The sequence below is a fragment of the Bubalus kerabau genome, chromosome 14, assembly GCF_029407905.1.
Source record: "Bubalus kerabau isolate K-KA32 ecotype Philippines breed swamp buffalo chromosome 14, PCC_UOA_SB_1v2, whole genome shotgun sequence".
Classification (NCBI taxonomy): Eukaryota; Metazoa; Chordata; class Mammalia; order Artiodactyla; family Bovidae; genus Bubalus; species Bubalus kerabau.
Genome location: NC_073637.1, coordinates 47671965 through 47699346, shown reverse-complemented (window position 1 = coordinate 47699346; position 27382 = coordinate 47671965). Strand labels below are relative to the sequence as shown.

Here is a 27382-nt window from a genome sequence, read left to right as displayed (position 1 = left end):
CTTTGCCAAGAAAGGTCCATATAGTCAAAGCTATAATTTTTCCAGTAGTCATGTATGAATGTGAGAGTTGAACGTAAAGAAGGCTGAGCACTGAAGAATTGATGCTTTCAAATTGTGATGCTGGAGAAGACTCTTGAGAGTTCCTCAGACTGCAAGGAGATCAAACCACTAAATCTTAAAAGAAATCAACTCTGAATATTCATTGGAAGGACTGATGCTAAAGCTGAAGCTCCAATACTTTGGCCACCTGATGCAAAGAACTGACTTGTTTGAAAAGACCATGTTTCTGGGAAAGACTGAAGGCAGGAGCGGAAAGGGAGGACAGAGGATGAGATGGTTGGATGGCATTACTAACTCAATGGACATGGGTTTGAGCAAACTCCAGGAGACGGTCAAGGATAGGGTAGCCTTGCACGCTGCAGTCCGGTTCAAAGAGTCAGACACGACTTATTGACTGAACAACAATAATTGTCAATAATGATAAGTGATATGAAGCAAAGAAAACAAAGGGAAGGACTGATTTCAATAGGGTGATCAGGGAAGGAGCGTTGGAGTGAGGTGGTGATGTCCTCAATGAGAGCTGAATAAAATGAAGTTGCTGGTGGCGTGACATTCTGACATCCTGCAGAGGAAGAAGCCAATCCCCCTCCTTAGATGAAGCTAGATTTGGAGAGTTGGAAGAACACAGAGATGGCCAGAGTGGCTAGAGTATAAAGAGTGAGGGAAAGAGAGAAAGGTAAGAGAATAAAGAAGAGCTAGAGGCCAGATGGTAGAAAGCATGTAAGCCATGGTACAGCATTTGGGTTCTAGTCTCTGTCACCCCTGGAGGTTTGTATTTTAAAGAGATCACTCCAACTGCACAGCTGAGAGTTGAGGATAGAAGGGCAAGAATGGACACAATGCCCATTTAGCACCTGATGGCTGCACCTCCCAAGGAATATAATCATCAATTGGATTAAGATGGTCCATGTGGATCTGGAGAGATATGAACAGATTTGGCTTTTGAGATCCAGCTGCTAAGACATGGAGATGGGTTGGATGTGATGAGTGAGGGCATAAGAGGTGTAGGATAGCTCCATGCATTTAGGGGGTGAGCAACGGGAGCTGGGGCTTTGGGGACAGGATAAATCGCATTCATATAATGTAAAAATCTAGTACTTATTGAATCCTTTAGTTTTGTAAAACGTGAAATTTATCTTGGTTCCCATGGCCTTTAATGTAGAAATTTATGTTGATTAATGGCAGCCGTTGCCTTTGGTAGTGAATGTGTTGCTTCTGCAATGAGTAGGATCCTTCCAAGAAGTTCAATTGCATTCTACTATAGGGGGTATTCTCTCTGGGAAAGTCCTCCCAGCGGTTGTGAATTCTATTCCCAATCACACATGGTCCCATTCTTTGCCCTAAAAAAAAATGGCAACACCCATTGAAGTCAGCCATAGGAATTTGGCTTTCATGGCCATGAATTGTGCAGTTCCATGAATCCTGAAGATAAGAGTTGGAAAAAGAAAAAAAGAATTGAGCAGAAGTGCCTGGCTCTTGCTTCAAGGGTGAGCTTGTGTCAACATTTCTTAAGCATGATTCTTACTCTTAAACCTTGGAGAATGGCTTTTGTAATGAGAAAAGAATTCACCTGTCCCCTCCCTCAGTGTCAATGTTTATGTTTCAGCCATTTGGATTGTAAGAAACATTTTATTTTCTTTAAAGGGAAAGAAGTTATTTTAATTGTCAGTATCTGAGGGAAGATTTCACTTCTTATAGGACTTGATATCAGCCCATAACAGGCTTCACAAGGTAGAATCACACTGTCGAGTTGATGAGGTTTGGCTTCTAGGTTTTTGGTGATGGAGTCCCCCTGGGTGAGGAGGTAAGTAGTCTGTAATCCCATTTCCTCAGAGTATGATTCTCACTTGGAAGTCTTCCATAAAAAAATTTCTATAATTCTTCAGCTTTTCCAGTGTAAATATTTGTGTGTGTGTTGAAGCTAGATTGAGGAAACTTGTTTTTCATTTGTTCAGAGAAAGCTTTTGATTTCAAACAAGAGTCACCTGATTAGTGCACGGTGGTCTATGCTGTAATGTCAGCACCACGCCAGCAGATGGCAGTCACACCACACTGCGTTTTGGCATTAGGCGCAGCATTAGAAGCCAGGAGTTTGTCCAGTTCACAGAGGGAGGGTCTGGTACAGTCTGTACCTTGGGACAAGGCGGAACGTACATGGAGACTAATTCCAGGGAATCCACTACATAAGTCTATAAATTGGGCCTTGATGCTGAGGATATACTTAGTTGGAAAAGGAAACAAAACTGAGTTAAAACACACACACACACAACTTCTTAAATAAATCTGTCAAAATGAGCTATGAGGTGAACATCCCAAGGTCTTGGACTCATTTGGGGCTTTCTTTTACTGTTACATGGATCAATATAATCATAGTTGAGGAGCTGGCATGAAAACATAATGGCCAAGAGAATAAGGCTGGGAACAACTGCAGAAATATTTTATTTTGGGGAGGATTAGCTGAGCTCTGGGTGGCTGGAGAGGGTAGGGAAAAACAGAAGAAACTTGGAAGCGAAATTAGAAATTTTAGAACTTTACTTTCTTCTATAGAGAGGGCATTTTCAAAGGCATTCTGTTTGGGAGAACACTGCTTTTTCTTCAGCCAGAAGGAAGACATTGCACGTAATTCTGTTATACCAGCTTCAACGTCATCATGCTTTCTGGAATTCCTGTCCCCCAACCCAGCTGGTCTGGGCCATTCTTCCATTCCCACCAGTTAAATGGTTGCCTCTCTTTTTTTCTAGAAGGTGTGCCAGCTTTGGGACAGATGTAGGGGTTACATGGCATCGGGAGGACATTCCTATTTCTCCACCTGCTGTGTGGCTTCTGTATCTGAGGAAAAGGCACATTTTGTCTCTGTTTATATTGGGTTTGTGTTTTGACGGTGTCTCACCAAGAAAGGTGTGGGACCAGAGCCCTGTTTAAGGAAGATGGACACATCCAGGGTTAGGGAGAAGCCTTGAATCTCATAGCAATGGACTACATAGGCCAGGGATTTCTGCATAGCTTTCATTTCCCAGTGAGCTATTGAAATCAGGACTGTTGTTTCTGATGCAAATTTTAAAAGAGATCGTAGAATACCTACTGACAAAACTATCCACAAATCGTGATAAAAATGGTACAGGTTTAAGCATGAAGGCATCCGTTAGAGGCACGAGCAGCCTCCTGGCTCGACGTTCTAAGTTGGTTGAGGGTTTGCGTATTCTCCATTTCAGTAAGTGGAGAGTGACATGATGATCCATCTGTATTTGATCAAAGACTGGGATACACCCTCCACTTGGGCTACAGACAATCGAGACTGCATTACCTGTAAAGAATTTAAAAGCATAACCACACTGACTCAGCTTTGTCTGTGTTTAAATTACCACCATGCCTAGCAGTTCTTAAGCACCATCCAGGAAAAAAAAAAAAAGAGTATTTTTCTGGTCTACTTTACAAGCATTTGCCATGATCACTGCTGAGTTTTCAGTAACATATATTTATGTTTCAAATGAGCACATTTCCATCTCTTTAATAAACATTGGGTTATATACAAAAGTTAATTCAGAGAACGCCCAGCTCTGCAGTTGGCCTCTGACACATGTGGACTTGGCCACCAAGTTCATTTCCAGAAGAAATTCCTAATGGTTTATAATCCTTGGAGCTTCCTCCTTTAGCAGTTTGTATTTCCAACTCCCACGGTGCTATATATTTCTGCATTTAAACAGTGCATTTGAAATAAACAAAGATAGCAGTATGTGATTTTTGTTCCTGATTATATATTTTCTAGTGTGAAGAAACCAGCCATAAAAATATTTGCACACAGCCAGAATCCATTTAATGATGTACTGACAGCAGCAAGTTCCAAACTTTTTCCCTGAAGATTGGTGCACAGCAATGGTGAGAAAGCCTATTCTCTATGCCAGATGTAAGGAATTTGGACATTTACCTAGAAAAATGAATCAAATTCGATGAAAAATACCCAGAGAAATAACAAAAGATGTTCATCTTACATTGTTGGAAAAATAACAAGGCAATGTTTAAATATCCTAATCATTTCCACTAAGTTCTAGACATTGATTCTAAAGCAAAAGAAAAACTTAGAAGTTTTTACTAAATATAATAGAAATTTAAGATGGATTCCTGATGAAAGTATTTTAGTGGAACTTTTTTGACTGTAAAAAATTTGGAATAATTCAAATTGATACCAAAGAAATAAAGACGTGGACAGTACACATTTTATGAAATTTATTTTGAAATGGTATTTTTATGAAACTTTGCCCTGTTTTAGATTAAATTTTCTTAGCTGTTTTTATGTCTCTTGTTTCATGTGAAAGAAATTTTATGACGTTAAATGTGTTCTTCCATCAACTATCAGTGAGCACAGATTGACCAAAAAAAGTCGACATTGTCTTGAACATAAATATGTGAAAAAAATGACTTTGACAAAATCATTGACAAATCTGTAGAATGTTAAAGCTAGAAAAACAGGAACTGTAATTCTTTGGAACTATTAGTCGTTACTACAAGAGATCAATATGTAGGTATACATTTTTTCCCTTTAAAAATATGCAATGCAGTTAAAATGACTAATCCATTACTTGTTTCCTTAAGTTTCTTTTTTGTTGTTGTTTCCATTTAAAAAATTGAAGAAATTATGTATGTATCATAAGACCTGATGGCTGGCTTTTCATCTTATAATGCAAGTGCCTGCCTTAAGCTTTGATTGCTGAGGCTTCCACTTCAAAGTTGGCTATCTAGAATAAACACAAGCCAGCCATACAGTTGGATAAAGAGCCCGGTCATCTCCCCACACTGAGGTTCCTTTGTTATAGAGTTAATTTCAATAACCGACCATTTGGACTACATGTTTTTTCTTTCCCTATGCTTTAAATTCCAGCTGTCATGTTTTAAATTCACCAATAAAGAATTGAGTCTAGGAGTCAGTCACTCAGTCATATCCTAGTCTTTGTGAGCCCATGGACTGGAGCTGACCAGGCTCCTCTGTCTATAGGGTTCTCCAGTCCAGAATACTGGAGTGGGTTGCTATTCCCTTCTGCAGGGTATCTTCCTGACCTAGGGATTGAACCTGTGTACTGCAGGCAGATTCTTTATGGTCTTAGCCACTAGAGAAGCCTCTGAAGCCACCAGTAAAAGCAAAATCCCAGGCCAGATGTGCTCTTTTCTTTCTCTCCTCCTTCCCCCTCCCCTCTCCCTCCCTCCCTTACCCCGCTTCCCGCACCCTGCAGCAACCTCACTGCGTGGTCCCAGGTGTGCCACCTACTTTCCAGGACCTATGAATAATAAACCTCTTTTTTTCTAGTTTTCTGCTCCTTTTTGCTGAGGACATCTCACGGTCTTAATAAGAACCACAAGAACCGATCCAACTACAATATTGGTTAGGGATCATCACAAAACAATATAAAGGCTCTATAAAATGAAAAATTACTTCTATTTCCATTTTTGACCATTATTATTTTTTATTTTGAGTTGTGTTACTCCAAATAATTTTCTTATGTCAAGGAAGAGGGTATTTAAAAATGATCCCCTATGTCAAATATGCTAGAATTTACCGTAAAAATATTTCCAAATTTGCATTTTTTGTTCAGTTTAGTTCAGTCACTCACTCATGTCTGACTCTTTCTGACCCCATGGACCACAGCACTCCAGGCCTCCCTGTCCATCTCCAACTCCCGGAGTCCACCCAAACCCATGTCCATTGAGTCGGTGATGTCACCCAGCCATCTCATCCTCTGTCGTCCCCTTCTCCTCCTGCCCTCAATTTTTCCCAGCATCAGGGTCTTTTCAAATGAGTCTGCTCTTCTCATCAGGTGGTCAAAGTATTGGAGTTTCAGCTTCAACATCAGTCCTTCCAATGAACACCCAGGACTGATCGCCTTTAGGATGGACTGGCTGGATCTTCTTGCAGTCCAAGGAACTCTCAACAGTCTTCTCCAACACCACAGTTCAAAAGCATCAATTCTTCAGTGCTCAGCTTTCTTTCTAGTCCAACTCTCACATCCATATGTGACCACTGGAAAAACTATAGCCTTGACTAGACAGACCTTTGTTGGCAAAGTAATGTCTCTCCTTTATAATATGCTGTCTATGTTGGTCATAATTTTCCTTCCAAGGAGCAAGCATCTTTTAATTTCATGGCTGCAGTCACCATCTGCAGTGATTTTGGAGCCAAAAAAATAAAGTCAGCCGTTTCTACTGTTTCCCCATCTGTTTGCCATGAAGTGATGGGACCGGATGCCATGATCTTAGTTTTCTGAATGTTGAGCTTTAAGCCAACTTTTTCACTCTCCTCTTTAATCTTCATCAAGAGCCTCTTTAGTTCTTCTTCACTTTCTGCCATAAGCGTGGTGTCATCTACATATCAAGATTTCTCCTAGCAATCTTGATTCCAGCTTGTGCTTCCTCCAGCCCAGCGTTTCTCATGATGTACTCTGCATAGAACTTAAATAAGCAGGGTGACAATATACAGCCATGATGTACTCCTTTTCCTATTTGGAACCAATCTGTTGTTCTTTGTCCAGTTCTAACTGTTGCTTCCTGACCTGCATACAGATTTCTCAAGAGACAGGTCAGGTAGTCTGTAATTCCCATCTCTTTCAGAATTTTCCACAGTTTATTGTGATCCACACAGTCAAAGGCTTTGGCATAGTCAATAAAGCAGAAATAGATGTTTTTTCTGGAGCTGTCTTGCTTTTTCGATGATCCAGTGAATATTGGCAATTTGATCTCTGGTTCCTCTGCCTTTTCTAAAACCAGTTTGAACATCTGGAAGTTCATGGTTCATGTATTGCTGACGACTGGCTTGGAGAATTTTGAGCATTACTTTGCTAATGTGTGAGATGAGTGCAATTGTGCAGTAGTTTGAGCATTCTTTGGCATTGCCTTTCTTTGGGATTGGAATGAAAACTGACCTTTTCCAGTCCTGTGGCCACTGCTGAGTTTTCCACATTTGCTGACATATTGAGTACAGCAATTTCACAGCATCATCTTTCAGGATTTGAAATAACTCAACTCTAATTCCATCACTTCCACTAGCTTTGTTTGTAGTGATGCTTTCTAAGGCCCACTTGACTTCACATTCCAGGATGTCTGGCTCTAGGTGAGTGATCACACCATCATGATTATCTGGGTCATGAAGATCTTTTTTGTACAGTTCTTATGTTTATTCCTGCCACCTCTTCTTAATATCTTCTGCTTCTGTTAGGTCCGTACCATTTCTATCCTTTATTGAGCCCGTCTTTGCATGAAATGTTCCCTTGGTATCTCTAATTTTCTTGAAGAGATCTCTAGTCTTTCCCATTCTATTATTTTCCTCTATTTCTTTGCACTGATCACTGAGGAAGGCATTTTTATCTCTCCTTGTTATCCTTTGGAGCTCTGCATTCAAATGGGTATATCTTTCCTTTTCTCCTTTGCTTTTCACTTCTCTTCTTTTCACAGCTATTTGTAAGGCCTCTTCAGACAGCCATTTTGCTTCTTTGCATTTCTTTTCCTTGCTAATGGTCTTGATCCCTGTCTCCTGTACAATGTCACGAACCTCTGTCCATAGTGCATCAGGCACTCTATCAGATCTAGTCCCTTAAATCTATTTCTCACTTCCACTGTATAATCATAAGGGATTTGATTTAGGTCATACCTGAATGGTCTAGGGGCTTCTAAAAGGTCTTGTAGGTCTTCATAGAACCGTTCAACTTCAGCTTCTTCAGGGTTACTGGTCGGGGCATAGACTTGAATTACCTTGATATTGAATGGGTTGCCTTGGAAATGAACAGAGAAAATTCTGTCGATTGCATCCAAGTACCGCATTTTGGACTCTTTTGTTGACTGTGATGGCTACTCCATTTCTTCTAAGGGATCCCTGCCCACAGTAGTGAATATGCTGGCCATCTGAGTTAAATTCACCTCTTCTAGTCCATTTCAGTTCGCTGATTCCTAGAATGTCAACATTCACTCTTGCCATCTCCTGTTTGGCCACTTCTAATTTACCTTGATTCATGGACCTAACATTCCAGGTTCCTATGCAATATTGCTCTTTATAGCATCGGACTTTGCTTCCATCACCAGTCACAAACACAGCTGGGTATTGTTTTTGCTTTGGCTCCATCCCTTCATTCTTTCTGGAGTTATTTCTCCACTGATCTCCAGTAGCATATTGGGCCCTACCAACCTGAGGAGTTCCTCTTTCAGTATCCTATCATTTTGTCTTTTCATACTCTTCATGGAGTTCTCAAGGCAAGAATACTGAAGTGGTTTGCCATTCCCTTCTCCAGTGGACCACATTCTATCAGACCTCTCCACCATGACCCGCCCATCTTGGGTGGCCCTATACAGCATGGCTTAGTTTCACTGAGTTAGACAGGGCTGTGGTCCATGTGATCAGGTTGGCTAGTTTTCTGTGATTGTGGTTTCAGTTTGTCTGCCCTCTGATGCCCTCTCTCAGCGTCTACTGTCTTACTGGGTTTGTCTTATCTTGAATGTGGGGTATCTCTTCATGGCTGCTCCAGCAATGTGCAGCCGCTGCTCCTTACCTTGGATCTAGGGTATCTCCTCACAGCCACCACTCCTGACCTTGGGCGTGGGGTATCTCCTCATGGCTGCTGCTCCTGACCTTGGACGTGGGGTATCTCCTCTAGGAGATATTGCATTTTTATGTACTTGAAATTATTTTCTCCTGGAACAAGTCTGAAATTGCTAATTCAATTTATTGAGTTGGCCCAAAGCATCCATATGATGTTCTGAAAAACCCCAGCAAACATTTGGCCAACCCAGTACTTCTGATCACTTTAAACACACTCAGTGTCAACCCTTCACACTGTTGTCCGAGCACGTTATGGGTAAAATATACTTCTGTAAGCATAAGTTTTATCACAACCTTTTTTCTGTATATGATATGGTCTTATCATTTTTTTCCTTTATTCTATTAATGTGGAATATAACATTGATTTTCAAAATGTTAAGCTAAATTTGCCTTCCTAAAATAAACTCAGCTTTCTTGTGTTGTATAGTCTTTATAGCTATGTTATTTATATTATTTAAATAAGTGAAATGACTGAACTTATTTTTATTATAATGTTCGGTCTGTCTTATGAAGTTCATGTCAGTTGCATGAAATGAATTGGAAAGTGTTTGCTTGCTTTTCTATTCTCTGCAAGAGTTTTGTGTAAGATTGGTCAGATTTTTTGCTTGAAGATTTGATGCAATTCTCAGTAATTCCATGTGTACCTGAAGTCTTTGGTTTGGTATGGAAAATTTTTAATTATGGTTTCAATTTCTCTAACAGGGATAAAACTGTTATGATATTTGTCAGATAAACAATATTTGGGCCATATGTATACTAAAAAATGATCAGTTACTTTTCTAAAATTCAGATTTAACCACATCCTATATTTTTCTGGTAATCCTATAATGTCCTCATTTTATTTTGAATGTCTGAACAAGTAACAATGGTCTGCTTTCATCTCCATTAGCAATTATTTGTGCCTTTTTTTGTCTCTTTTCTCTTAATTAGTCTCACTAGAGGTTTATCAATTTAATTAGTCTTTCCAAAGAGCTAACCTTTGGGCGGTTTAGTGTCTTTACTGTATATTTTCACTCCCATTAATTTCTACCCCCGTTTATTTTCCTACTTTCTCTGTGTCACATTTAGTTTGCACCTCTGACTTCTTGGGATAATCATTTGATCTTTGATTTTGAGCTTTTTGTTGTTGTTGTTGTTATAGGAATATAAATTTCTAGCTATGATTTTTAATCAGTTCTCAGTCAGTCTCAGGGACTTGAATTTTATTTGGCAGGTGATAAAGAGCCCCAGTTTTGTGCACAGAAATAATAACTTTATATTTGCTTTTATGTGTGGCACTTGCTGTGTTTTCAAGGAGATCATTCAGGGGGCAGAAGACTAGAAGTAGAAGGGCATGTGGCTGAGAATAGAACATTGAGGGGCGGTCTTCAGGAAAGGGGCGCTCAAAGAACACAGAGTCACTGTTATTAGAGAGAAGGAACAGAGAAGAAAGAGCTTCTGGTTCATCCTGCATTCATGAGAATGAGTTGAGGCCACAGAGACTAAGTGGAGGGGATTTTTCCAAGTTCCCCATTGTTCCCCAAGTCATATTTCTTCTTAAGATTTCCCACTGGATATTGGATTGTTGTTTTTGTTTAGTTGCTAAGTCATGTCCGATTTTTTTGCAACCCTGTGGACTGTAACCCAGCAGGCTCCTCTGTCCATGAGATTTCCCAGGCAGGAATACTGGAGTGGGTTGCTGTGCCCTTTTCCAGGGGATCTTAGGAATCAAACCTGTGTCTCCTGCACTGGCAGGCAGATTCTTTACCACTGAGCCACCAGGGAAGTCCAGATTTTGGATCTATATATCTAAAATATGTATCCAAATATATATATATATACACTATATATATTATATATAATACATATATAACATAATAGAATATATAACAGACCTCTAAAACAAAGAACACATTTACCAACTGTTTTACACAGGGTTACACAGCACACCAGCACTTGGGCTTCCCAGGCATAGTTAAGCTCCACCTACAACCCTCAGACCAAAGACTCTATTGACATCCATAGAGTGTCAATGATGACCATCCTGAGGTCTTCCTCAGTTGGCCCTTCAGGGGAAGTCATGAACTTGAAGCCAGCACTGCCCCCATCCTCTCATTTTGTCTATCTGATTTAATTAGGTGGATGCTATGCAAAAGATCTTTAGCGACTAGGTGAAAGGTAGCATATAAGTAAATATCAGTTTCACTTTGGTTGGAGATGATAAAGATAAAGTGGCTTACATAATTTAAGAGAGAATAGTTGCACTGAATACAAACCAAGTCAGATTCTGTATTGATTTTTTTTTTTCACTGAAAGAGAAAAAAGTTTGGCTAGAAATAAAACTTTGGTGGCTTGTTTATCGATAAGGCACACTATTTTTATCTCAGGTAGACTAAATTATTTTTTTCACACAAAATAAATAATGCCACTCCAGTACTCTTGCCTGGAAACTCCCATGGATGGAGGAGCCTGGTGGGCTGAAGTCCATGGGGTCGCTAGGAGTCGGACACAACTGAGCGACTTCACTTTCAGTTTTCACTTTCATGCATTGGAGAAGGAAATGGCAACCCACTCCAGTGTTCTTGCCTGGAGAATCCCAGGGACAGGGGAGCCTGGTGGGCTGCATCTATGGGGTCGCACAGAGTCGGACACGACTGATGTGACTTAGCAGCTAGCAGCAGATGTATTTTTGTAATTTTAATTTTTATATTAGGGTATAACTGATTTACAATGAATTACTTTCTGGTGTACAACAAAAGTGATTCAGTTATACATATACACATATCTATTATTTTTCAGACTCTTTTTGTATATAGCTTATTACAGAGTATTGAGTAGAGTTCTCTGTGCTATACAGTAAGTCCTTGTTGATTATTTTATATATAGCAGTATATATATGTTAATCCCAACCTCCTAATCTATCCCTCTCTCCTACCATTTTTCCCCTTTGGTAACCATAAATTTGGTTTCTAATTCTGTCAGTCTTTTTCTGTTTTGTAAATAAGTTCATTTGCAACATTTTTAAGATGCCACATATAAATGATGCCATATGATATGTGTCTTAGTCTGACTTACTTCACTGAATATGGTAATCTCTAGGTCCATCCATGTTGCTACAAATGACATTTTTCATTCTTTTTTATGACCAATATTCCATTGTATATATGTCCCACATCTTCTTTTTCCACTCCTATGTTGATGGCCACTTAGGTTGCTTCCATGTCTTGGCTATTGTAAATAGTGCTGTGATGAACATTGGGGTCATTTTTCTTTACAGGTTTCCTCATATATATGCCCAGGAGGAGATGGCTGTATTGTATGGTAGCTCTGTTTTTAGTGTTTTAAGGAACCTCCTTACTATTCTCCTTAGTGGCTCTACCAATATACATTCTCACCAACAGTGTAGGATTCCCTTTTCTCCACACCCTCTCTAGCATTTACTGTTTGCAGACATTTCAATGATAGCCGTTGTAACTGGTATAATGTGATACCTCGTTGCAGTTTTGACTTGCATTTCTCTGAAAACTAGTGATGGTAAGCATCCTTTCATGTACTTTCTGGTCATCTGTATGTCTTCTTTGGAGAAATGTCTCTTTAGATCTTTTGCCCATTTTTTAAAAATTGAACTTTTTTCCTTTTTTTATTGAGCTGTTTGTATATTTTGGACATTAGTCCGTTGTTCACATCTTTTGCAGATATTTCCTATTCTGTGGGTTTGGTTTTGTTTTGCTAATGGTTTCCTTTGTTGTAAAAAAAACTTTTAAGTTTAATTAGGTTCCATTTGTTTATTTTTGTTTTTATTTTCATTACTCTAGGAGGTGAATCCAAAAATATACTGCTGTGATTTATGTTATAGAGTGTTCTGCCTATGTTTTCCTTTAAGAGTTTTATAGAATCTGGTCTTACATTTAGATCTTTAATCCATTTTTAGTTTATCTTTGTATATGGTGTTAGAGAATATTCAAATTTCAGTCTTTTACATGTAGCTGTACAGTTTTCCCAGCACCACCTATTGAAGAGACTGTCTTCTCTGCTGTATATTCTTGCCTCCTTTGTCATAGATTAATTGTAGATGTATCTTTTTTGAATAGCCATCTTTAGAAACCAACAGGAGGAGATATTAAGAGGAGTGGAACCTAGTGATTCTCCAAGAATGAACTGCAATTTATAAATGTGCTGTTGCCCTACCAAATTCCAGTGTCTAAAGTTCTCGCCACTGTCTCTTTCCTGGCACATTGGAAAGAAGCCTATGGTTTATTTCCTTTTTTTCCATTGGTTCTTGAGTCTCACCATGTGTAGGGTTGCTCAGCTGACTTGTCTGTGGGAAGGGGAAAAAATGTCCTTTTCAAAGGAATCAACTTTTGTGGTTACAAATTTGGGGTTTGAATAGATATTGGCCAATTTCTTCTGAAATTGGAAACTTCCTTGAAATTCTCACCATCATGTTAATTTGTAGAAAATTGAGATATTTAAAAAGCTGTGCCCCTCCCTAAAATAAATAAATGACTTTTCAAATCACATAACACCATTGTATGTATACACACTATGTGATATATCATGGTTTAAATTTTAATGACAAGGAATAGCTTCTTTAGATTTAGTGCTAAGATACGGGATTGGGTGTGATTACAGGATGAAGAGGGCTTCCCTAGTGGCTCAGACAGTAAAGCATCTGTCTGCAATGCAGGAGACCTGGGTTCAATCCCTGGGTTGGGAAGATCCCCTGGAGAAGGAAATGGTAGCCCACCCAGTATTCTTGCCTGGAAAATCCCATGGACCATGGAGCCTGGTAGGCTACCGTCCATGGGATCGCAAAGAGTCAGACACGACTGAGCGACTTCACTTTCACTTTCACAGGATGAATAAATAGATACTTTCCTTGTCCATAACCAGTTCCAACTCTATATTATGTTTAATATCAATACAAACAAGCTAACAAACAAACCTAGGTTCGTTTGACTACCCCTTTTGTGTTAATTGTAGAATCTCTCACCAGGAACTTAGTAGAGGAACTCAGAGAGTCACAGAATTATTGAGCTGCCTGTAATGATTTCACTGTAGTGATTTACTTTTTTTATTTTTATTTTTTATCACTGCATCTCTCTGTCCATGGATTGCTTGGGGTGAAGCTGTAAGTATTTCTGGTGAATAATCTATCCCCAGGATGGGAGAGGATATACAACTGTCTATGCATTTATCTGGGGCTTCGCAGGTGGTGCTAGTGGTAAAGAACCCACCTGCCAATGCAGGTGATGTAAGCAATGCGAGTCTAAAAGATCTTAATGCCTGGTTGAGCTAGAGATACATAAGATGAAATATCTACCTTTGTAATGGGAATAGAAAGAGAAGAGATAAAGCACAGGGTGAAATACAGAAGGCCAGGATAATAGCAGTGACAATGAAGAGGGAGAGATATATTAAACTGCTTTTAGGAGAAAAAAGTACCAGAAGTGAAGAGTTTGGTTTTTGAGCCCTCATATCCTTATACTTCCGGAGAAGGCAATGGCACCCCACTCCAGTACTCTTGCCTGGAAAATCCCATGGACGGAGGAGCCTGGTAGGCTGCAGTCCATGGGGTCGCTTAGGGTTGGACACAACTGAGAGACTTCACTTTCACTTTTCACTTTCATGCATTGGAGAAGGAAATGGCAACCCACTCCAGTGTTCTTGCCTGGAGAATCCCAGGGACGGGGGAGCCTGGTGGGCTGCCGTCTGTGGGGTTGCACAGAGTTGGACACAACTGAAGCGACTTAGCAGCAACAGCAGCAGCAGCATCCCTATACTTCTACTTTCTAGGATACTAGTTCAATCATTTGTGCCAGTCCAAGTTTTTAAAGTTCTCAGAATCTTACTTTCCTTATTTGTAAAATGGGATAATAGTACCTACCTCCTAGGGTTTTTGTATGGTGTAAATGAGATAGTTTGAAAAAAGTTATCAGCATCCAGTGCTTTAAACATAGTAATTCATGTTTCCTATGAATTAACCAATACAGGTTGGCTATTTTACTGTCAGGATTCTCCAGAGAAACAGAACCAATAGGATAGATATTATGTATTTATTATAAGGAATTGACTCATACAGTCTGGAGACTCAGAAGATCCATGATCTTCTGGAGACCCAGCAGAGCAGTCGAATAGTTCCTATGTGAGTCTGAAGACCTGAAAACCAGGTGAGCTGGTTGTGTAAGTTCCAGTCCAAGTGCAGGAGAGGTCAGTGTCCTATCTTGAAAACAGAGAGAGTGAATCCTCTCTTCCCTGTCTTTCATTCTCTTCAGGTCCCCCATAGATTGGAGGCAGCCCACCCACATTGGGAAGGGCAATCTGCTTTACTCAGTCTACCTATGGTTTATCTCACCCATAAACACCCCACACATACACTTAGAATGGTGTTTAAATCAGTATCTCAGCACTTCATGGCTCAGTCAAGTTGACACATAGAACTGATCATCACAGCTGTTATAATTACTACGGTACTAGAACAGCTGAGAAGTCACCTAGTGTGGTTGAATTTGTATGAGATTTTAAGCCACATAGCCTCCCATTTAAATCCCATCACTGCATTTTTCTATCTGTAAAACTTTGGTAAAGTTCCTTAATATCTGGCTAAATTATTCATTGTTGTTGTTCAGTCGCTAAGTCATGTCCAACTCATTACAACCCCATGGACTGCAGCATGCAAGGCTTACCCGTCCTTCACTGTCTCCTGGAGTTTGCTCAAACTCACGTCCATTATGTTGGTGATGCCATCCAACCATCTCATCCTCATTTGACATACATCCAATCAGAGCAAGTTTCTTTAGGGTTGCCTGGCAACAACATCATCTTTCCTCTTTCCACCCTCCTCTTTAAAGCTATATTCATCCTTTATAAAATGTCCACCTCTACTTTCACATACCAGGAAAGGTCATTGGTGCTATTTCCAAAGAGCTTTATCCTATGTAAAAATGCTGGGATACATCTTGAAAGCTGGCTCTCTTCCTTCCACCACCAACCCTTTGTTTTAAATGTCTCATTGTCTCACTATTTAAATGTCTCTAATGTCTCACTATTAGACACAAGCCCACATGGACTTATCGTATGTTTGTAACTCACATAATATTTTTATCAGTTGTTTTTATCATATTATAAGTCTTCTAAGAATACAGACACTTTCAGATGTTGTCAAGGAGAGTTTGAGTTGCTTTAACCAGTCTTTTCCAGAAAATAATGTATGTATTCTTTGACCTGGGCAATCTCATTTTTGGAAACATATCCTATAGATAACAATAGCCTCTGAGATGGAAAACTATGGTTAATGATATTTCCTATATTGTTATTTGTAGTGACAATAGAAGTGGAAACAGATGGAATAGAAGGAAAATTGACTACATTATAGTATTCCATAATATAGATTATAATGACCAGAGGGATGTCCATGACGTTTTATTAAGAACAAAAGCAAGCATGGGATCCATACACATAATATGACCCCATGTTTAGAGCATAATTAAAATATTTTATTTGTAGTTTATATCTTTGCATGAACATATATATTTATTTCAAATATATATGTATTGATCATAGAGGAAGGGGTGGAAGAATTCACATCAAACTATTAACATTGATTACTTGAGGGTTGATGGAGTAAAAATGAGGTAGAGTGAGATTGTTAATCTTTTCCTTATATCTTTGAGTATTCTTATATTTCATTATTAGAACAGACTTGCATTATTTTTAAATTGAAAAATAAACCCTAAAAATGAAAGGAAAAATAAACGTTTCACTACCTCATGAGATGATAAACCATCTATTTTGGAATGAGCCATAATAGACATAATGAGGATGATGTGATAATTAGCAAGACTTGGATAAATAACCTTAACTTTGGAGTCAGAAGATGCTGGCAGTGACTGGTCTCCCTGACAGAATTTGAGAAACTGGGCTTGCTACCTGCTTGTAAATGTCATCACTCCTAGAGTGTCTTCCGGACCTACACCTGTGCTTTTGAACTTGATTACTGTGTGGGATGACCTGTCAGGGAGTTCACACATTGGCAGGGATTAGATTGTTGATTTTATTTAACCAATATTTATTTAATGAAATCCATAATAATAATATTAAATTAATACTATTCAAATAACATTTAAATAATATTAACAAGTGTGAAGTGAAAGTGAAGTCGCTCAGTCATGTCCGACTCTTTGCCACCCTGTGGACTGTAGCCTACCAGGCTCCTCCATCCTTGGGATTTTCCAGGCAAGAGTACTGGAGTGGGGTGTCATCTCCTACTCCAGTTAACAAGTATGAGTGTCAATAATTTACCATACATGCATGCTTAGTTGCTAAGTCGTGTGTGACACTTTTGCAGCCCCAAGGACTATAGCCCTCCAGACTTTTCTGTCCATGGGATTTTCCAGGAAAGAATACTCTAGTGGGTTGCCATTTCCTCCTTTGGGAATCTTTCTAAGCCAGGGATTGAACTCGAGTCTCCTGTGTCTCCTGCATTGGCAGGAGCCCTTGGGCTTCCCAGGTGGCTTAGTGATAAAGAAACTGCCTGCCAAGCAGGAGATGTGGGTACAGTTTCCATGTTGGGAAGATCCTCTGGAAAAGGAAGCAGCAACCCCCTCTAGTATTCTTGCTTGGGAAATCCCATGGATGGAGGAGCTTGGTGGGCTACAGTCCATGGGGTCACAAAGAGTTGGACATGACTTAGCAGCTAAACAATAATAATTTAATGATGTAATTATTAACAAAAATTTGTATTATTTTAATAAATTTATATAAAATTAATCAAAATTTATTTTAAAAATATTAATAATTAAATTAATAAATCCATTAGCCTTCTAAAAGAGCAGAAATGACATGCAAACAGCTAAGTGTAGACCAGGTAGTAGTCATGGGAGAAAAGCCCTAGAAAGATCCCCAGATCACAGCAATGCCCCATTCTGCTGGAAGTCTTCTGTCAGGAGTGGGTTGGAGGCGGTACTGGAAAGTCACAGGTGCTCTTAGAACATAGGAAAAGGAACAGGAGAACATGCGAAAGAATGGTAGAGGCCCTCTAACCCTTGAGGGAAATCATCCAGCTTAGGGAATGAGAATTGGGGGAGGGAAGAAGAGAGAGTAATGGAATTGAAAGAGAAGGTGGTAAACAGTGTGTTTGGACAGCCATTTGGTGTGATACTTTGAGCAGGTGACAGGTGAGCAGAGAAGATGATGAATGCCAGGAGGTCTGGAAAGGCCAGAAAGGACGTGAGAGGTCATCCAAAACAAATATCACTTCATTTGATGTTTGCTTATCGTTGGCCTTGCTTGTATTTAGTCTCATTCACCAGCCAAGTCAGTTCCGAGGGCTAATTTATAAAGCGAGGAAGTATGAATTATCTTCATTTACATAATCATTTTTCATAACCAAGACGTCTTAAGCATCCAGAAGGCTTACTGTGTCTCTGCATGCATAATGGTGTCAAATGATATATTTGGATTTCTCCTTCTGAGAGGTTTCATTCTCCTTTGGCAAAGCAGAGCTTCTTGAATGAAGGAAAAGAAATACTGCTCGTCAGAAAATTATAGTAAAAATATAAGGGACAGGAGAAGTCAGTGTTGTAATAAGAACAAGAGACCCACAAGAGGACCAGAAAATCTAATTGGTTTGAGATAGCATGAAGTAGCTTTAACATCTTGTAAATACTCTTGTTCTCTATGATCTACATACATCTGTAAGATGCAAGCTGAGGAGATCTATGATTTCTGTGGTCTTGTGTGATACACAATTCCCTAGGTCAGGAATTCTTTTGAAACTGATGCACAGACTTGGAGGGAGTGATGGGAAATGAAGATACAGACTTCAAAGTTATGGAAAATTAATAGCTAAGAGGAGTCGCACTAACCCAGGTACAAATTCTAGCTCTAATTGCCTGGAGAATCCCAGGGACGGGGGAGCCTGGTGGGCTGCTGTCTATGGGGTCGCACAGAGTTGGACATGACTGAAGCGACTTAGCAGCAGCAGCAGCAGCAACACATGTTAGCAGCTAACCTCGAGAAAGTTTCTCTGTGCTTGCTGCTGCGTTGCTTCAGTCGTGTCCGACTCTGTGTGACCCCATAGATGGCAGCCCACCAGGCTTCCCGTCCCTGGGATTCTCCAGGCAAGAACACTGGAGTGGGTTGCCATTTCCTTCTCCAATGCATGAAAGTGAAAAGTGAAAGTGAAGTCTCTCAGTTGTGTCCAACCCTAAGCGACCCCATGGACTGCAGCCTACCAGGCTCCTCCGTCCATGGGATTTTCCAGGCAAGAGTACTGGAGTGGGGTGCCATTGCCTTCTCTGTGCTTATTCCCCCCTAAATAAAACTGAGGATAAGAACAAGTCTCTAGCAATCAACGTGGTGAGTTAAATGAGATAATATGTATTAATGTGCTTCACAATACCTGATAAGCTGCAAGTGTTCAGATGGGGTAGAAAATAAAATGAAACATTTCAGTTCATGTAAGAGACATGCTTTTTTTTTTCTTTTTTAGGTAATGGTTTTTCCTTCCAGATGGAAAAAAAGAAGGGTTGTGAGCATCTTGGCTGTAAAAACACAAGTAAATATGGTAGTGATTTAGCAATACACAGTAAACAGACCATTTCACAGCAGGAAGGCAGGAAGGAAGGAAGGAAGGATCAAGAGTCGAGCAAACAAAAAAGGAATAATATCCAGACAGGGAACTAACCAGCTCAATGGCTAAAAATACCGTGGGATCATCAAGGAAAGTGAGTTGTTCCTTGGGTCACGAACCCTGTGATTTATCAAACCCAGTATATTCCCCTTCAGGAATGTTCTGTAGTGACCCCGTGGTTACTCCACTTTTGGGGCTACCCTGCATTTCCTGGCCTCACTGGGGCTACTAATGGGATCCTGTGCAAGTTTGGCTGTGCCTGTTGTGAGTGAGGGCAATGACCTAGGCCAGCATCACCACCATCACATGATACCTCAGGCTTAAAATCTTGTTACGTGCTCATAGCACCTGCCCCTTCATAGCCCTCTCATGGGCTGACACCAAGAGAGTAAATCCTTCCACGTGCAGTATTTAACTCATTGTGAGAAAAATGAAGATTTCAGAAAAGGCAACAGTGTATGTATCTGCAAACAAACTTGGGGCATGGAAATATGTGACCTGCCAATGTTTTGGCCAAAGCAGACAAGAAGCCAGTACATGCCCATTGTCTTCTTCTTGTCTTATATGCTGAAATAAGCCATGTCCCTGCCCAGCAGTGACACACAGGAAACCATCTCTGGAAGGAAAGGGTGACCCAGTGGTGACAAGCTGAGATCACTGATATACATTCCTGTCTCCCAGAAGTCCACAAGCTGATGAGAGGGACAGAAGTAAAAGGGGAATGGTTCTATAATATACAGGTTATAAGGACTGATACAACTGGGCAGAATGGAGACAATGAATATATAGACGATACCTACTGGAAAGTTCTCCTGTGTGCTCCTGGGCTGCAGTGGGAGAACGTTTAGCCAACTTTAGAAATCTCATTGAAATTCTAGGAGAAAAGCTTGGGTATCAGGGTGGAATCAAACTGCTTTCTCCTCTTTCAACAACTTTTCTTTCCTTTTTTTTTTTTTTTTTTTTTTGCACTTTGGAGAATAGACCACATTTTCCACCCCCTGATTTTTGCCTCATTATTCTGATAAAGTTTTTGGTTGAAGTTGGCATGAGTGAAATTATGAAGGTATTGCACAAAAGCATCCCTGAATTGTCTGAGCTCAAAATTTATCTCAAAAAAATTCTGTTCAAAATGATGGTTTTTTATGGTGACTTTATTCTATCATCATTAACCGTCTTGGACCAGCAGCTCTGGCCTTCTGTCTTGACCTGGTGTGCCCTCAATCGAGACAAAGGATCAGAGACACAGAGTTGAGACAGCTCTGTGTCAGAGGCCCCGGGAGTGTCCCTGTATGAGCCGTCACATGGGGGTGCACATGAAGGAGCAGGGGAGAGAGGAAAGCCCTGCCTTTTCGGTAAAGGGCACATTTGATCTTTTCCAACCACAGCAGAGGACAAGGCAGGTTTCCTGGAAGAAGCTCGGGGGAGGGAAAAGGAAAATTAGAAGGCTTCATCTGAAAAGTTGGGGCTAACCTTGAATTCCTAATTGCCGCAGGTCTTAGAAGCATGTCTGTCTGTGGTATACCAGCCTTCAGCTGGGTGGCTCCTGGATCATGTCTCCTTAGTCAACCCAGCCGATGGCATCAGCACCATCAGCTTCCTTCCAGGAAAGCAGTGCCCATCCTCTGGTTTTATGCTGAGTTGGTCTGGCCCTACTTAAGAGGAAAATAATTGGTATTCTTTACTCCTATGTTGGGCAGTCATTTCCCTTTGAGCCACCCTTCACATCAGGGCCAGCCCTCTGCCAAAGTAGGCACTAGACAGTTTGTTTTTAAGCATTTCATGTTTTTCTCCTGGTGCCCATCACTCATCCTATCCTTCTTCCCTTGGCCCCAATTTTTGGGACACTTCCTGTTTTTCTGTGACTGTCAGAGGTAGCTGTGCCCTCATCACTGTGGTGCCTGTGCTCAGACTGCACACACTGTCTCCTTTTGGTATAGTCCACGTGCTTTAGAAGTTACCAGTCCCCATCTCATTGTGCCACGTGCCAGACACTGTGTCAGACACCATGGCTATAACAATAAAAAGACATGGTGCTCATGTACATGGAGCACACCGTTTTCACAAGATAGACAAGAATATCTGTATCACCACAAAGATGCAGAGTCATGAGACAGCATAAAACACTGCAAGGAATGTCACTGTGGCAGAGCGTGACAACCCCTAACTATGCTCTGGAGTTTGTTCTGGACAGGCCACTAAACAAGTGTGCTGTAACCCAGGGGTGAGTGTGAGCACTCCCTGTAGGAAACCCATGAGAAAGTTATTCAAGAAGGTATCAAGATCAGATTTGTAATTTAGAAAAGTCTCTTTTCTAGGTAGATTCAGGGAATAGGACTACCTAGTCCTATTTATGTCAGAAATCCACATGAGAGATGGAGTAGCCTAGATTGAAATAGTGGAAGTGTGGGTAGGGAAGAGGAGACAGATTTGGGAGATATTTAGGAAATAGGAATTGTACATTTTTGTGATTGCTTGTGCCATTGTATGGGAAGATGGTGAGGGAGACAGAAGCATCTAGAATGACTCTGTAAAGAGTGTGACAGAGGCCAGGGTGCCTTCCCAGAGATGTGGAATGCAGAAAGTGTTGTTGATTGAAGACTCTTATTTTGAAGGTAGAGGGTGTAGATAAGGCTTAACCCAAGCTCAAGCACTTATTTACCATTTGCATGTTATTTTTATACCAAAGTGGCATCTGATTGGTCTTATTAAGTTAAAATATCTTTTTAAAATTATATCCCTAGAGAGTTTTGTTAATGCTGGCAGTTTTAGAGACCATCGTAAAGCAATGGAAGAAATGTCATTTTGGGGCTGGAGGGCGTGGTGGGGCAGGGTATGGGACTGCCTGGAATCAAATTTGTATCATCTGGGCCTCTGCTTGCTGTGTTTCCATGTGATCCTAACCTCCCTACACACTTAGTTTTTCTCTGACTTAAAAAATTTTTTCTAATTTCTATCTGCTCTATTCTTTAATTCATTCTTTTATCCCTTCCGGTTCCATTATTGCCAAAACCCTGCCCTCTGTACGAAGTGCACCGGCTACAGCACAAGAGACCTCCCAGTCATGTGTACTTGTAATTGAAAAGGAAAAGAATGAAGATTTCTTTCCCATGGACTCAGGATTCAGATAATCTCATTGCTGCTACAGAAGACATTTTGGAAGAGGGGTGATTACTGAACCAGTAAAAATTCCCAAATCTTTGCTATTTCTGAGACACAGAAGCTCAATGGTGCTGAGAGAGCTTAAGGAAGGAAGATACTTGAGAAATAAGAAAAAACATTTTAATGTTTAAATATTTAAATTATTTAAGCTCCATGCCCCCTAGTTCCTTCGTTTCTATCAATGCAGTTCTTTAACATACTCTTTTTCTTCCCTATTTCTTGATCTGTGGGTATCAAGTGAAAGACTTAAATCCCCCATGTTACTACTCCCACAATAGTTATATTTTGTTAGAATGTGAAGGAAGAGTTGGACTATAAAGAAAGCTGAGCACAAAAGAATGCATGCTTTTTAACTGTGGTATTGGAGAAGACTCTTGAGAGTCCCTTGGACTGCAAGGAGATCCAACCAGTAAATCCTAAAGGAAATCTGTCTTAAATATTCATTGGAGGGACTGATGCTGAAGCTAAAACTCCAATGCTTTGGCCACCTGATGCGAATAACTGACTTATTTGAAAAGACCCTGATGCTTTGAAAGATTGAAGGCAGCAGGAGAAGGGGACAACAGAGGATGAGATGGTTGGATGGCATCACTGACTCAATGGACACGAGTTTGACTAAACTCTGGGAGTTGGGGATGGACAGGGAAGCCTGGTGTGCTTTGCGAGTCCATGGGCTCGCAAAGAGTTGGACACGACTGAGCAACTGAACTGAACTGAAGAGAAAGAACAATAGACTCCCAAGAAGTCACAGAAGGAACAGCGATGCCTATGAATAGAAAAATGTTGTTTAATAAACACTGAACCAGAAATCTTGGAGCCAGAAACAAGCACAGAATCAGAAATCTTGCAGTTTTTGTAGCTTAAACATGATAGACAAATACTTTCACCATTAGGCATCTAGCTACCGACTGCCCTTCATTTTGTGGTGGGAAAGAGCACATCTATCTGTTACGCAATGTGGACCTAGGAAGTGGTTTTGGATTGGTTTTGGCTTCTTTGAGATGGTTTTGGATAAGATTTTGTTATGAAAACTAAACACAAGTTATGATTGCATGCTATAAGAATGCCCCAGATCCATTGGCTGTTCAGTCTCCTAAACCCACACTGAAATCCTGTAGAACCATTGTTGTCAGAGGCAATTTAGAAAGCAAAGGACAAGAGTTAGCTACTGGAAAACAAGAAAATGACTTTGGAACTTGATTCTGAGGATGAGCAATGCAATTGCTACGATAATGGATAGTGCTCAGTTCCACTTGGCAGAGGCACCTCCCGTGAATGAGTTTGTCCAAGTGACATGCCAGGACCCCTACCAATTCAGTGACATAATAGGGGGTAAGCATAGAAGAGGAAGTCTCAACACATTCCAGTGGAATTAAAGGTAGGAGAGAGATGTCACATTTGCTTACTGGCATTTTACATCCTAAATAGAAAAACAGTGAATTGCTAGACTTATGTAGAAACATGAAATTCAGTAGTCAATGATAGCTGAAAATGGAGTGGGAGAAAGAGAAAGACATAGTCATTCACAGGAAAACTTTGTAGAAATTGCTTGTTCTTCTTAAATTCTACCAGAATTATCATGACAATAAAATAAGACTGTTTTCCTTGAGAGCAATGACCATTGTATCCTCAGCAAGCAAGACATTTTCTGGTATACAGCAGGTGCTCAATAAATGCTTGCTGACTGAATGAATATATGATCAAATGCTTACATTTATAGACAGACATCCACATATCACATCCATAAGACTTCTATTGTGATACCTAAGTAATATAAATTTTGCCTACCTATTATCTATAACAAAAAGTCAGTGAAGGTTTTTCTATAAAGGGTCAGATAGCCAAACTTTTAACTTTTTCAGGCTAACAGGTGAAATTGAGGTTATGTAGGTACCTCTGTAATACAAGGGAAAACAAATGTCCATTATATTTTACTGATGAAATTAAAAATACAATAATAATCAAGTGCACTTGTTTGTAATAGAATGACAAAAATGGAATCCTTTTGGAGTAAGACTTCATTTATTTGATGTCATCTGTCATCACAATGTTTTGCAAATGTCCAGTTGTTAATGTTGATGTGTCATGAGATTTTAATTATTTCATATTGAGTTTGAATTTTATATAATTTTTACCTGTCACTAAATATTAATTGTCTTTGATTATATTTTCATACCTCTTAGAAATGTAAAGGGCATTCTTCACTCTCAGGCCATAGAAACACAAGTGGCCCATGGGCTGCACTTTGCTGACCCCTGAGCTATGTCTACTGGTTTTGAAAAACAGTTCACTTATTTATTTTAAAACCTGTCATGGAAAGTTACATTTGAAAATTTGCATCTAGTTACATTGTTTGCAATCTATCACAAAATAGAAAAATCCCTACATGTGAGAGTTTTTTCTTTGTTGTTACTGTTTTTTAAATACTTTCATGGGAGTATCATGCTGAGAACCATTCCCAAAATAATTCATTTTGATATCCTCTTGGTTAACCTGATAGCTTCACTCCAAAACTGAGTATGATTCTTGGCTAGACTGGACTAGAGGACAAGGACTTCATAAGAACTTCCTATCCTGGGATAAAAATACAGCGATGAGGACAGAACCCTCAGGAACTGCCAAGTCCTCTAAATGCCCAAATTTGAAGTTATTTTTTATGTTGTCCTTTTGGTCGGAAATGCTTCAAATGCTTTTGTGCCTTGTAAGCCTTGCTCCCCACTGTCACTTCCAGGCTGTCCCTCCTTCTTCCTCCCTTAAAACCCCAGATTCTTTGACGTGCATGTCTTTGACTTTATCATCCCTCACCCTGCCTTGTAGCTCTCATGTCTCTGCCTCCAAATGTCTTCTCCTCCGTCATCATGTCCTCATCTTTTAGCCTCACCTATTTCTCTGTAAATCACCACATAATACAGTGCTGAAGGACAGAGAATCTAGAATCATATTGACTTGGTTCAAAGCCTGGCTCTTTCAGGCTTGTCTTGTTCCTTGTCTTTTAAACTATGAAATGGGTATAAAAATAATACCTACCTTGTAAGGATGTTGTGAGGATTAAATGAGATTTAGAAAAATAATAAGTGATTAGAACAATGCCTGTCATAGAGTGAACACTCAGTGGATTCAGAACCTTCATCATCATTGGAAGGTATCTGGTTCTTGTTAGTGTTGTTAACCCTCTGAATTAAGGATCCCTGGGACAGCCCAGGGTCTAGATAACTGAGATAACTTCCAAATTGTTCAAAATTCTCTCAGTTGGGTCTCTGTGGCTTGCAGTGGAAAGAATGATGATCCAGATGTCTCTATTCTTATTTATTCGATCTCTTGTTTTCAGTAACATTTATCATTGTTGACCTGTTTCTCCTTCCTGAAACATATTTTTCTTTAGACTTCTGTGACTCAGTCCCTCTCTTTTCCTACCACCTAACACGCTACACCTTGAGCTACTTACTATTGGCTCTTTCTTCCCCGGCACTCTAAATTTTGATGTGACACAGGGCTCTATCTTTATCTTTCTGGTTTATTTATCCACAGTGTCTCCCTAGGGTACGAATTTAGTGCAAATGTACCTGTAAATGGAAAACTCTCACTTTTATATCTCTGTCCTAGTCCCCTTCCTGACTTGCAGATTATTCACTTAACTGCATACTTGACCTTTCCATTTGGCTGTCTAATAGGCATACTAATCATAACATGGGCAAAACAAAAGTATCATCCCACCCCCCACCCACCTACTGTATCTGTTCTCTCATAAGGTTTTGTTATCTCAGTAAATGTCATTTACAGGCCAAAAATCCAAGATTTGGGGATTTTGATTCTTTTCTTCACAGTCTACATACAACCTTGTATGCTTTTTCACCAAAATGTGCCCTGGGTGTGACCACTGTGCACAAATCTCATGGCTAAAACCTGAGTTCAAGTCTCCACCCTATCCGGTCTATTTTTCTACCAGCCTCACTGATCTCCATGCCTTCAGGTGGGCTCTTCCTTCAGAACCATTATTCTACAATACAAATCAGATCTCATCATTTCCCAGATAAAAATATCCATTAACTTCCTATTAAAAATGTCAAACTCCTGCCTTTGCCTGTTAAGCACTACAGGATCAAGAGGAGGCTCCCCTCTCAAAGCCCCTCTCTATTTTTCAACTCAGCTACTGAGATCCAGCTACTCTGGCTTTCTTTCTGCCCTATAAACAGATCAGCCTTGTTCCATTCTCAGAGTCTTTGTTAAACTCAACATTCAAAAAACCAAGATCATGGCATCTGGTCCCATCACTTCATGGCAAATAGATAGATGGGGTAACAATGGAAATGGTGAGAAACTTTATTTTCTTGGGCTTCAAAATCACTGCAGATGGTGACTGCAGCCATGAAGTTAAAAGATGCTTGCTCCTTGGAAGAAAAGCTATGACCAACCTAGACAGCAAATTAAAAAGCAGAGAGACATTACTTTACTGACAAAGGTCCATCTAGTCAAAGCGATGGTTTTTTTCAGTAGTCATGTATAGGACCATAAAGAAAGCTGAGTGCTGAAGAATTGATGCTTTTGAACTGTGGTGTTGAAGAAGACTCTCTGAGAGTCCCTTGGACTGAAAGAAGATCAAACCAGTCAATCCTAAAGAAAATCAATCCTGAATATTCATTGGAAGGACTGATGCTGAAGCTCCAATACTTTGGTCACCTGATGTGAAGAACTGATTCATTGGAAAAGACCCTGATGCTGGGAAAGATTGAAGGCAGGAGGAGGAGGGGACGACAGAGGATGAGATGGTTGGATCACCAACTTGATGGACATGAGTTTGAGCAAACTCTGGGAGTTGGTGATGGACAGAGAAGCCTGGCCTGCTGCAATCCATGGGGTCGCAAAGAGTTGGATACAACTGAGTGACTGAACTGAACTGAATTGATCAGAGTCTTTGTACTTGATCTTCTTTCTCTTTGAAATAATCCTTTTCCCCACCTCCTTGCCTCCCACCCCAC

The 27382-nt window shown here is 40.1% G+C and overlaps 1 long non-coding RNA gene across 1 annotated transcript; it reads left to right on the top strand.

Annotated features, from left to right (window-relative positions):
- The first annotated feature begins 1421 nt into the window (after window positions 1-1421).
- Window positions 1422-19525, top strand: LOC129627251 (uncharacterized). Its single transcript, XR_008702508.1, has 3 exons — window positions 1422-1547; window positions 3827-3936; window positions 19107-19525. It is a non-coding gene; the product is annotated as an uncharacterized LOC129627251 (long non-coding RNA).
- The last annotated feature ends 7857 nt before the right edge of the window (window positions 19526-27382 follow it).